The sequence below is a fragment of the Microtus pennsylvanicus genome, chromosome 8 (assembly GCF_037038515.1).
Source record: "Microtus pennsylvanicus isolate mMicPen1 chromosome 8, mMicPen1.hap1, whole genome shotgun sequence".
Lineage (NCBI taxonomy): Eukaryota > Metazoa > Chordata > Mammalia > Rodentia > Cricetidae > Microtus > Microtus pennsylvanicus.
Window position 1 is genome coordinate 10,325,937 of NC_134586.1, and position 12,673 is coordinate 10,338,609.

The 12,673-nt window shown below is 40.6% G+C and overlaps 1 protein-coding gene across 3 annotated transcripts in view; it reads right to left on the minus strand.

Annotated features, from left to right (window-relative positions):
- The window catches only part of Pik3c2g (phosphatidylinositol-4-phosphate 3-kinase catalytic subunit type 2 gamma), a 309,971-nt gene that overhangs the window by 173,712 nt on the left and 123,586 nt on the right, over positions 1 to 12,673 (minus strand). The gene's annotated exons all lie outside the window — the stretch shown is intronic.

A 12,673-nucleotide genomic window follows, 5' to 3' on the forward strand; every position in this document is an offset into this window, starting at 1 on the left:
TTTTACTATCCAGGAGCACTTTTGATTTACGCCTTTAAATCACTAGGCACTTAAGAATCTAAGCTGTGACATTTCTAAGTTAACTTTTTGCTTTTTGAGCATATATCTGTAGACCAGGCTGTCTTTGAACTCTCAGAGATCCGCCTGTCTCTGCCTCCCAGGCATTGGGATTAAAGGTGTTTGCTACTACACCTTGAACTCACAGAGATCTGTTCGTCTCTGCCTTCTAGGCACTGGGATTAAAGGCGTGTGCTACCACACCTTGAAGTCACAGAGGTCTATCTCCCTCTGCCTCCCAAGTGTTGGGATTAAAGGTGTGTACTAGGACACACAACAACTCTCTTCCTTTTCTTTTTTACTCTAAGAACTTTAACTTTTAGCTTGCATATATTTTTAACACACAGTAAACCATTTAGAAATTTTCTTTGTCTTTGAATCTCTCTTTACTGTATATCTCTCTTTTTCTGACCACAAGAGCCTTTAAATTACTGAGCAATATCAGTAGGACTAAAGGCGTGGCTTTGCCAGCTGGATCCAGTCCATTCCTTAGCTTTCCAGCCTCATGGCGGATATACAGGCTGCAGCCATGTTTATAGCCACAACTGGCATTTCAAGGTCCCTGCCAGCAAGCGAGCTACAACAGACAACACTCAAATCCTCTCTCGGTAGCTGGCCCTCCTGCCTCAAACAGTCAGAGTTTGCCCTGGCAGGATGGCCCAGAAAGCCGGCATTTTTAAACGGCAGCTTTTTTCCTGCTACGGCTGAAAACCGAAAAGCATGTGTTCATCTTTTCGTCAACACCATTTAAGTGTTTCGTGGCAGGACCTCTTAATGAGCTGCAGGTTTTGCAGCTGAAGCTGAGTCAGGAAGCCTCTCTTAGATGAGAGCGCTTGCTTGCCTCTAGCAAGCAGAGTAGACCCAAGAAATCGCTACTATCAATAAAACATGCTTTACTCTTTCCCAAGCTTTTTCAGGCTTTCTGTGGATTCAGTTGGCCACACGTCTGGGCGTCATTTGTAGTAATAAGGGGCGGCGGTGGGGCTGCATCCCCAACACCCCAAGCCGCCTGCCCGGCTAGCTTATGCCCCGAAATAATTACACACAAACTGTATTCATTTAAACACTGCTCTGGCCCATTTCTAATAATCTATGTAGCGCCCCTAGGTGCGCTTACCGGGAAGATTCTAGCCTAAGTCCATCCTGGGTCGGAGCTGGGGCATGGTGTGCGTCTTCCCTGGAGCAGGCAGCATGGCGTCTCTCCTGCGTCTGCTCCGGAGAGCGGAGCTGTGGAGTCTGACCTCACTTCCTCTTCCTCCCGGCATTCTGTTCTGTTTACTCCACCCACCTAAGGGTGGGCCTATCCAATGGGCCTAGCAGTTTCTTTATTGCTTAACCAAGGAAATCAACAGATTGATATATGACACTCCCCCATCAGTGGCTCTCCAAACTGAGCTAATGATAAGGTTTTCAGAAATTATCTACTTTTCTTGGTTTATTTGAATAGATAATACATTCTGATTTTAAAATAAGAAAGACGGATATGATACTACAGTGAGCATTAAATCCCCATCCTCCTTTCCATGCCCAGTTTCTCTCCACAAGAGAACCACTCCTAGTATCTTTTGCATCCTTACAGATATTTCCCATGCAGCTACAGGAATAAGTAAAGCAACTGTCTTTTATTTATTTTCTACATGAACAGCAGTACTTTGAACATGGAGACCACATGCTGCTTTTAAAATGTAATGTAAAGCAAGGAAAACCAGCTTACAAGTCACAATCCCAGAGAATTTAGACAACATTGAGGACACTAAGAGAGATATACATAGATCTAATCTACATGGTAAGTAGAAAAAAACAAGATCTCCTGAGCAAATTGGGAGCATGGGGACCTTGGGGGGAGAGTTGAAGGGGAGGGGAGAGGCAGGGAGGGGAGCAGAGACAATGTAGAGCTCAATAAAAATTATAAGTATAAATATATAAAGAAATGTAATGGTACATCTTTGGCTAGTTCAAAGTCAGTATGCATTAGAATGCTAGATAAAATTGAACAAACAAGCAACTTTTCCTACCAATCCTTCACTGATAAGAATTTGTTTCTAAGGAAGCATTGTCTTTATAGAGTCAAGCCACAAAACATGATCATGCATGTCATTTAATATCATTTTGTTTTGATGGGATAGTAAAAAGAACTCCAAATTTGGTTTGGGAAAATAAGTGCATTTGAAATGGAACAACAAGCCAGTTGTGACTTGCGTATTCCTGTAATTCCAGCACTCAGGAGGCCAAGGCAGGAGAATCATGAATTCCAGTCCACCCTACGCATTTAGTGAGATTCTGTCAAAACAAAACAGAAGCCAGCAAAAGGAAACAAGTAAAATATAGAAGAAAAAGAAATCTGCAATTATACTTTGTGTCTCAAATTCAGTATCAACTTATGCATTTAAGGACCACACACTTGTTTATATGTGGTATTTTGTGTAGTTAGCTCCATGTTATTAAGAAAATGAGTTAGTTTGGGTGGGGCCTCTGTGTTCCTATGTATGCACAGGTGTAAAGTGTCTATAATGGTGATGAGTGTATATGAACATGTGTGTGTGTGTGTTCATGCATGAGTATGTGTGTATACAGGACAGAGGTCAACTTCAGGCATCATTTTTCAGGAGCTGTCTGTCTTTTAGAGACAGTCTCTTACCGAGACCTGTGTCTCACTGGCTAGGGTCTTATGGCCTACCTGAGAGCCCCAGGTATTCTCGTGTTTCCCCCTCCCAGAGCTGGGCTTACAATCCTACTGCCATGCCTTGATTTTCTTTGGTGTGCTGGGATCAAACTCAGGTCTTGAAATTTGCACAATGAGAATCCTAACAACTGTACTGTTTCCAGGCATCGCAACCATCATGAGCACCTAGGCACATCGCCGTACATTACATGCAGGACATGGCCATTTCTGTCCCCCATCCACACTGGAAACTGAAGTGTAGATAATGGAAGACAACACAGCAAGCAAATCTCAGAAACAAGAACGAACTTGTATTCCATTTTTCCAGCCCCAAGTCATTGTAAATTGTGTAGGCATTTCCTCAGTGTGTTAGTGTAAACGTGAGACTTAGTAACCCTGCATAGAAGACAAACATACAAACACCAAAGACTAGCAAAGACAAAATGCGTTTCAGGATTTTGGCCCCCCTAGAAACCCTCGAAATTGACTTTGCTAAGTGAAGCTTCCCTTCTCCGATGGGACTGCTGGAGAGTGACTTGGAAGTAGGAAAGGGGTTCATGGTTGGGCATAATGCGACAGTGGAAAGATGGCTTATCATGCGCTTGGAGGGAAACAGATGTATAGATTTTCCTGGAATGGGGATTTTTATATTCATTGATTCCTTTATGTATTCATTTTGTAGGATAACAGTGTACTGGCAGGAAGTGATGAGCAGTAAGAGAGCCAGTATTTGTTGCTGTGAAATGAAACACTTTGGTACAGATGAGAATTTGGGATAGGAGTCAGGCTTGGAGGATTTCCACGGTTGTATTATTCTTCACAAAGTAGACTGTGAAGAAGCGACAACGTAAACAGTTCTTGGGAGGCAAGAAGCAGGTCATTACATTCAGATTGCCTTCGAGAAAGAATAACCCTCTAGCTTTCAGGGGATCCTCACATTTCCAGCATGCGGAAAAGACTAGTGGTGCCTCATGCAGTAATTAATTATTCAGTAGTGAGGGCATAGGGATGTCCTCGCTGGTTACACTGTTTGATTCAGCCTTCTCTGTCATTGTGGCAAATATTATCACTGTTGTTATGACGTGGTTGTCTGTTCCTGCTTTCCTGTGTTGACAAGTTTTATTCTCTCTCTCTCTCTCTCTCTCTCTCTCTCTCTCTCTCTCTCTCTCTCTCTCTCCTTCTTTCTCCCTCTCTCTGTGTATGTGTGTGCGCACGCATGCATGTGTGTGCTCATTGTATGCGGACTCACATTGTGGGTATGTGACACATGCAAACTCATGCACGAGGAGACCCTAAGTTGCTGTTTGGAATCACCCTCCATTTGCTCCTTTACATTATTCAATGAGGCAGGGTCTCTCAATCAAACCCGTATCTGGCAGATACAGCTAGTTTTGTTAAGCGGTTTGTTCTGGGAGCCCCTGTCTCTACCACCTGAGGATAGAATTGCAGGTGATCCCCTATGCCCATCCACCATTGTAGGTGGGTTCTGGGCATTCCAATTCCTGTCCACATTCTTGTGAGCCAAGTTCAATCCCTGAGTCATCTCCTAGGCTTTGATTTTTTTAAATCTAAACAAAATGTCAGCTTTGACAACAATATTTTTACTGATAGTCACAGAAGGAGTTTTGTCAAGGACTCAGACACAGAACTGACACTGCATTCGTCAGTTATTTTGGGCCATTCAAACAAGTTACAAAGGAAGGAAGTGCTGGTCCGTGTACTGAGATGTGAACAGAGGACTTCGCTTAAGTTTTACCAGCATATGAGAAAAACAGAGTTCTCCTTTTCCTTTCTAAAGAGAAGCTATAAACACATATATACCTACCCAGAGAACTGCATGCAGGGTGGAGAGCCTGCTGCTTCTGTGTATGAATTCTATACACAGGGTGGAGAGCCTGCTGGTTCTGTGTATGAATTCTACACACAGGGTGGAGAGCCTGCTGGGTCTGTGTATGAAATCTATGTTCTAATTCTTATGCTTATTCTGATTCCAGGTGTTCATTCTGGAATAATAATTGAATGTCTACTAAACCCTGGAACTAGAAACAGGAATGATTCAGATTCAAATCAGATCTGTCGTCTGTCAGAAGATGTGTCAGATGGGGACACGAAAGATGGGGTAGTTTCTTTGTTCATTATTCAAAACAGTGTTTTTCTGTGTAACAGTCCAGGCTGTCCTAGAACTTGCTTTAGAGACCACACTGGCCTCGAATGCACAGAGATCCACCAGTATCTACCTCCCAAGTATTGGGATTAAAAGTATGAGCCACCACCTCCCAGCTCCTATCATTTTAAAATAGGGTAATTCATATAATATTAGGTTTCAATAACCCTGAGCTAGTTGATCAGTTATAAATGTTGCTGTTATCCTAGGAATTCTAATGAGGTCCTTGGTACCCTTTGACTTATGCCTACTCAGAGACTTTGACCAACCTTCTCATTCCTGCCTTGTTCTCTAAGTGTGAGCTCGATTCTGGACTCTCCTCAGTTTATGTAATCCATTATCTATTAAAAGGTCTCAAATTTCTTTCTCATGGAATTAGCTCAACCAATATGACCCAACCCTTTGATACTTTCACTTTCCATTGGATTTTAAGTTAGCATACAGATTAACGGGTTTGATCATGGAGTCTTCGTACATGTTTTGCTCTCATTAATCCTTGTCCTGTCCTCATTGCTCCTGTCTTTCTCCTGTTGCTTATTTTCTTCCAATAGCACCCACTTTTCATTTCATGTGTCCTATCACCTACTGTTTGCCCATACTGCCAAGATCTCCCCACCCACAGAGTCTACATTCTAGTTTCATGACATCCACGTAATACACATCTATATAGAAATTAAAATTTAAAATTTGCATAAGACAGGAGAATATACAGTACCCTTCCTTCTGGTTCTGCGTTATTTTAACACAATGATTTCCAGTTCCACTGAATTTTCTACAATTTCAAATTTTCACTTTTCTCTTGAAATTCTTTGGCTTTCCTTTCCTTGAGAGTTATGATAACTACCTTTCAATTTTATGATGTTGCATTACAGATGTTTGTCATTCCCTGAATTTAATCACTATATTTTTCCTTTTAAGAGAGAGGGTTGAAGGGAAGGGGAAAGGCAGGAAGGGGAAGAGAGAAAAAAATGTAGAGCTCAATAAAAATCAATAAAAAAGAAAGGAAATGGTTTTATTATCAAGTTTGTTGAAGTGTTATCTGCATAAATAAAATGTGTCCATTTTAGAAAAAGAAAGAAAGTGTACTATCCTTTTGAGGGCAGGAAATTGTCAGTCAGTGATGGAGGAAGGTCATTGGCTAATAAAGGAACTGCCTTGGCCCATTTTATTGGTTAGAACATAGGTAGGTGGAGTAAACAGAACAGAACGCTGGGAGGAAGAGGAAGTGAGCTCAGACTCCATAGCTCTCTTCTTGGGAGCAGATGCCTCAGAGAGACCCCATGCTCCCTGCTCCTGGGAAGACGCACGCAATGAAGCAAGCCGTCAGGTCAGACATGCTGAATCTTTCCCGGTAAGACTGGTGCTACAGTTTATTAGAGATGGGTTGATCGGGATATCAGAATTGGCCAGTAAGGGCTAGAGCTAATGGGCCAAGCAGTGTTTAAAAGAATACAGTGTCCGTGTAATTATTTCGGGTAAAGCTAGCCGTGCTGGGGTGTTGGGGACGCAGCCCCGCCACTCTTATTACTACAAGTCAGTTTTCCTTGACTGAAACAGACACATGGTATAATTTATGAATAAGGGGAAAGGTTGGGGTTTTGCTCATGATTTTAAAGCTCTCAGTGCAAGATTGGTTGACATCATTGAGTTTGGGCCTGTTGCAGCCTTTACATGATTGACTTGTGTTTGAAGGAGAGAATTCATTCTTTAGTTTTAAAGATTTATTTTTAATTATGCGTCTGTGTCTGTGAGATGGTAGGTACACGTGAGTGTAGAGGTTGTGCGAGACCAGATCTCCTGGAGCTGGGGTTACAGACATTTACAGCTGGGTACTAGGATCCAAACTCACATCCTTTGCCAGAACAGTACATTCTCTTGACCACTGAACCAGCTATCCAGGCCAAATTCATTCATAGAAAGTTAGGAAGGAGATAGATAGAAAAGGAGAGAAACAGAGAGGTTGAGCTCACAGTATGAGTATACACCAAGTGATAAAAACAAAAAACTTCCAACCCCATAGAGTTCTATCATCTCCTACTGTGTCACACTGAGAATCAAGCTTCAAAGCTTATGGTCTTTGAAAAGCATTCAAGATACCAAACTGGACATCAGTAGTTACACTGTAGCCTTGGCCAACTGCACAGTTCAGACTCTGTGCTCAGTGTTGCTGATTAGTTTTAAGGAGGGTGAATATTCACATTTCTCAGACTTCGAGGGTTAATACTCTTGCTTGAAATAGTACGAAGTGACCATTCGCTCTAATATAGTTTTCATTTACATGCATAGTACTATGTAAATTTTGTACATTAAATCCTATTCTGATGTCTTTAAACAACTGTAGCACAGATCTTAAACGTTGCTGATACTTGGTCAGTTTATCTCCTTAACGCAAACTTGTATTCAGCCCCATTGCCGAATTAAAATTATGTTCATTTAAAGTTTTACATTTTCAAAGCTTCATTTGAATAATCAAATGCATAGCTAGAAGTAGGGGTTCAAAAGAAACAACTTGGAGAACAGTTAAATGGGGATTTAAACAGAATGATGCACAGTGCTGCTTCTGACACAGGTGATCTGCGTTGTGTTCCTGTCGTTAACACATGGCTCCTGTATGTTATTTTCATCCTCATCATCTGCTTCATTGATCTCTCCTTTGCTGTCTCATTGTAAATCTGAACTTTCTCAGAAGCAATTCTGAGCTTTTATGCATACAAAATTCAAGCAAAAGGAGTCATGGAGAATTGACTCTGTGGGGCTGGAGAGATGGCACAGACATTAAGAGTGTAATTTTTTCTTTCAGAAAGCCCAAGTTTAGTTCCCAATGCTTACATCAGGGAGATTATAACTGCATGTCACTCCAGGTCTAATTGATATGATGCCCTCTTCCGTTCTCTGTGGAACCACATACAAGCATGGCATAAACCCTCGCAGACATACACATATACACATGAATAAAAATGATGCAAATCTTTTGAAAAATTATTTTTGTTTGCTTCACTTCCCAAGCAGTTACAGTCACATAAAACTGCCTGCCACCCACTCCTCTCAACCTTTCACAGTGTGCAGTCTGCATCAATCCTCTGTGCTGTGCCTCAGGTAAAAATGTACTCCTAGTGATAACGTAGCAATGTACACGTACACAGCCATGGAAAAGACTTAGGGAGAAGGGAAACAGTTGATGCTTATTGGTGGTAAAAGGATGCCAATTACTAAAACTGCAGCTTAGTCAAATCACCCATAGGAAGCCAAAACTCTACTGAAAGCATGGTAGCAAGATATGGATGATAGTCCAGAAGATTTCAAAGTTGCATGGGTCTTCTAGTTATGCTTGGAGGGTATGAAATGCTGGAGAATTAGACCATAGAATTGGAGATTAATGCCCATATACCTGAGAAAATGATTCTTAAACCCTCTCTAACAAATGAACTATCACTGTTTCAACAAAAAATAAAATCAAGGAAGAAAAGTAGAAAGAATGAAGGATATTTATCAAAGCTTGGAGCTGTGTGAGATACATTGCAGAATTCTATGTCATTTCATTCTCAAAAGAATCTATGTTCCTTTAAATATTGATATATTTAGTATGTATTTATAAGTAACAAAGGAAAAATGATTGCCAAGAATCCCAGCCAAGAGATAGGACTGATGGTCTCCACTTGCCAATCTCTAGTTTGAAAGTGATTGCTAATCATAACCTTGAAAGTGGAGCAAGAGGAAGGAGGATGTCATTCTATCTTAAACACACAGTCTCTAGCTTCATTCACATACTCATTGATAAAGTGTGTTATTAGTTATTAACACTTTATACCCAATAAATAAATCATTAACTTGTAAAATATGGATAAATAATGGAAAAACCAAAATAACCACCAATTGTGTTGTCTACCCCATTCTTCAAGTTGCTTCATTGACTTTTTTTTGTTCTCCAGACTTTGCTATAATGCTCTCTCAGTATGTGGGGGGGGGGGGCAGCCACATACTAAGTTTCTTTTTGTAGTAAGGGATTTTTCAAATTATTTGCTTTCTAATCCTCTGACTTCTCAAGTGAGTACAATTTTTTATTTGCTATTCTTAGTCTCAACCTTTTAAATGACCAAGGAATTGATGAAAAATTCAACTCATATTTTCTCCTTCTGTGCCATTCTAGCAGGCAGAAGTGAGGCGGGTAAGATACACGTTGGCTGTTGAAATGTAAAAACATGTATCAACAAGCAGTCTGTGCACGCTGCCAGGTCTCTGTGTCTGTTAAATTCCTCTCACAGTAAATGTCACGCATGTTCCCAATTTACACTTAGGATGTTTCAAAGTCCTTTTTTCAATGGGTCAGCGACAAAGTTTGTCTACACAGTGGTTTTTCTCTCTTCACTTGACTCATTTCATGTTTGGTTGTTAAATTGTAATTAAAAACTTATAGTAAAACTGAAGAGGCTCTAGCAAGCCCAAGCATGGCAAACACAGGCCCAAACATGCACAAACATGGAAAACCTGTTGATGAGACATGTTTGTCATGTTAAGGCAAAGCATGATCAGGGGTTGGAGTGCAAAACCAATCGCCAAGAACACAGGTTCTAAAGTTATAAATCTTTTATGAATTTATTTTACAAGTATGAGTGTTCTGTCTGCAAGTGTGTATGCCATACATACAAGGAATGCATGAGGCAGTAAGAACAGGGTCTCTGGTTCTCTGGAACTAGAGTTACAGATAATTGTGAGTCTCCATGTGATTGATGGGAACTGGATTTGGATCCTCAGGAAGATCTAGTAGTGTGACCACTGAGTCTTTTTTGCAGCCCTTCATGACATAATAATCTTCACTGGGAGTGGTTTGAAGGGGAGGGGAGAAGTAGGGAGGGAAGCAGAGAAAGACGTAAAGCTCCATAAAAATATTAACAATAAAAAAGAAATTAGTTACAGCTTCAATGGCTCAAAAACATATCATCTGGATAACTAATATTTAAAGATATAAGTGTATGTACAGCTAATTGATTTTAACAATAACCTTATTACATATCATTACAATTTGTTTGCAAATTGTAACATTAATAACCAGAGAAGCTGTGTAGTTTTCTACGACTGTACTTCTTGTAGAGACTTGAGTTAAGATTTTGACTTAAGTATGTTGCTTTGCAAATCTTATTTCCTTACTCTCACATTTCTTTTGCCTTTTGTATTGGTGCTAGATGTTTCACAGTACGCCAGTGTTTGAACGAAGATTCACAGAATGGCCGACTAATAGAATGGATGACTAACTCAACACTGCTTTGTTTTCTCAGTCAGTGTGCTTCAGAGGTACTTTCTTGCCTCTGTTTTCTGTAGTCTACTGGCATCCATTTTCCTTACTTTATAGCCTCACAGTATCTTTCAAGAGTTTTCAAATTCATCAACTAATTTCTGTTAGCAGTTTACTGAGCACCAGTGACTGTAAGAAAGGAAGCAATAGGAGCCCCACTATCATAAATTCAGGGCATCTACAACACCCTGGGAAATGTTTATGTGCTGTAGCCGATTTGATGAGGAAAGTAATACACTAGAGTGTCTCCCCGTTTCAGATGACTAAACTCAAGTGAGATGTCTCAATTTTTGACATCCTCTCAGGAGTTGTTGACATAGCAACAGACTGTTAACTCTCAAGATGAGGCTCTTTGTTGGTCAAAAACGAGTCCTACACATCCATGCAAAAATAAAGGTTCTAAACTATAAAAAACAGCAAGGATTTGATTGAAATGCTCAAGTCAGGACATTTTTGTGCACGTACAATAAAGTTTCGGCTTAGTAAAAATAACACGAATGAACTTCAGATAAAGAAGTGGTATGTAGCTTGTACTAGGACCTACATTAATTGTATGCAAATGAGAAAGAAAGCTAAATTAGAACCAAAACAAGAAACATCTCCAATATTGTCAAATAGTAATCTTATGATGAGAGAAGAGAAAAGGTAACAGAGCTTAGGAAACAATGGGCTCATTTCTTAACAATACACAAAGAACTGTGAATCTCCATAGCTCACTAAACAAACAGAAGTGGGAGATAAAGAAGCTAGGAAAAGAGCCAAACGCTGGTGTGTAATTCCCCAAAGCTCAGAGTCCCAGTTCAGAAAATTCTAGTTTGGAAGAGGAGGATTGAAAGTGGCTTCCTAGCAAGGCCTCTGCTCTCAGAACTTCTTGCCAAATTGCTCAATGTTGCCTTTTGTTTCCAATAAAGGTTTTAAGAAGCCTAGTAATTAAGTCAGTAAAACACCTCCTGGCCATGGTCAGGTCAGCATAGCACTCAGAGCCTCTTGAAATACTTTCATTGCAGAGTATGATATAATTCTGTAGAGTTTTTAAGATAACTACCTCCAATTCCAGGGACTAGTGAGTTTTATTCTTCCAAAATAAAGAAATTGATTACCAGAACACTGAAGGGCAAACACTAGACTAACAGGTCTTGATATGATTAGAAGCTGCTTTATTAAGTGGGGGAGTGAAGGTGAGCTACTCTACAGGCAGTGCAGTGCATGGGTGTGATATTCTTTTATTCATTTAGAAGATAATTGGCTTAGCTACTGTCTCTTGTATTGTCTGCAGGGAACAACCCTTAACAGCAATGACAAATCCTTATGGTACACAAGAGAGATATAGGATTTGCTGACACCACATCTATTTTCTTCATACATGTAAAAAGAAAAGCATATTTGTTCATGATAGCTAGAAACTGGAAACAACCTGGATGTTTGTTAACCAAAGAAAAGATAAAGAAAATGTGGTACATTTAAACAACAGAGTATTACTCAGCTGTTACAACCAATGACATTATGGAATTTGCAGGCAAATTGAAGGAACTAGAAAAAAAATGATCCTGAGTGAGGTAACTCAGACCCAGAAAGATAAACATGGTATGTACTCACTTATAAGTTGATATTAACTGTAAAATAAAAGATAATTATGTTACAATTCACAGATCAAGAGAGGCTAAGTAACAAGAGGGGTCTAAGGAAGGGCACATAGATCTCTCAGGAAAGGGGAAATAGAAAAGATTTTGCTGCGGGTGGACTAGGGAAGAGTGGGGTTGGGAACAGGAGGAATTGGGTGCAGGTGAGGGAAAATACAGGGAGAAATGACTGGGATTGCGGGATATTTCTGAATGAGGTAGAAACCTAGTGCAGTGGGAACTCCATGAAGTCTACAAGAGTAACCCTATCAAAGACTCCTAGTAATGGGGGGCATGAAGACTGAACCAGTCATCTTCTGTAACGTGGCAATGTCTCAAGTGGTGGATTTAGGAAACAAACCCAGCCACAAAACCTTTGACCCATAGTTTGTCCTGCCTTCAAGTGTGTTTTGGGACCAGAGCCTAGCAGAATCCTCTTGAAAGGGACTAGAGAAACTTTATGCAGCAACCAACTGGAGTAGATGCAGAGTCCCACAGCCAGACAATCGGCCGAGCTCAGGGAGTTCTGTGGAGGAGGGGGAAGGAGAATTGGTGGAACCAGAGGGATCAGGGACACAATGGGAATACTGTCCACAGAATCCGCTAACATTCATGGGGACTCACAGAGAACAGGAAGTTGGTAGGGGTCTCACCTATATCTTCTACATATATGTTATGGTTTAGTAGCATGGTGGTCTTGTGGGATACCTAAAAGTGGGAACAGGGCCTGCCTCTGACTTGTTTGCCTGCTTGAGGGATCCTTTCCTCATACTGGGTTGCCTTGCTCCAGCCCTGATGTGATGGTATGTGCATGGTCTTATTGTTGTTTGTTATGCCATATTTGGTTGATGACCCTCGGAGGCTCTTTTCTGAGGAGATCT